The 276-nt window shown below is 38.8% G+C and overlaps 1 protein-coding gene across 1 annotated transcript in view; it reads right to left on the bottom strand.

The window, feature by feature from the left end:
• FAM71F1 (family with sequence similarity 71, member F1) overlaps positions 1-276 on the bottom strand; it is a 20,153-nt gene that overhangs the window by 17,055 nt on the left and 2,822 nt on the right. The gene's annotated exons all lie outside the window — the stretch shown is intronic.

Here is a 276-nt window from a genome sequence, read left to right as displayed (position 1 = left end):
TACCATATGTTCTCACTTATTGGTGGGAGCTAAAAATAAATAAATAAATTCACACACACACACACACACACACACACACACACACACACAAACCCGGTGGGGGGGAAAAAGACATAACAACTACAATTCATTGAAGTTGATACGACAAGCAAACAGAAAGGACATTGTTGGGTGCGAGGGGGGAGAGGGAGGAGGGAGGGAGGTTTTGGTAAGGGGCAACAATAATCAACCACAATGTATATCGACAAAATAAAAATAAAAAAAAAAAAAAAAAAA

Source organism: Galeopterus variegatus, unplaced genomic scaffold, assembly GCF_000696425.1.
Source record: "Galeopterus variegatus unplaced genomic scaffold, G_variegatus-3.0.2 Scaffold3550, whole genome shotgun sequence".
In the NCBI taxonomy this organism is placed as follows: domain Eukaryota; kingdom Metazoa; phylum Chordata; class Mammalia; order Dermoptera; family Cynocephalidae; genus Galeopterus; species Galeopterus variegatus.
The sequence above is the reverse complement of the archived record's forward strand: the minus strand, read 5'-3'. Positions and strand labels throughout refer to the sequence as shown.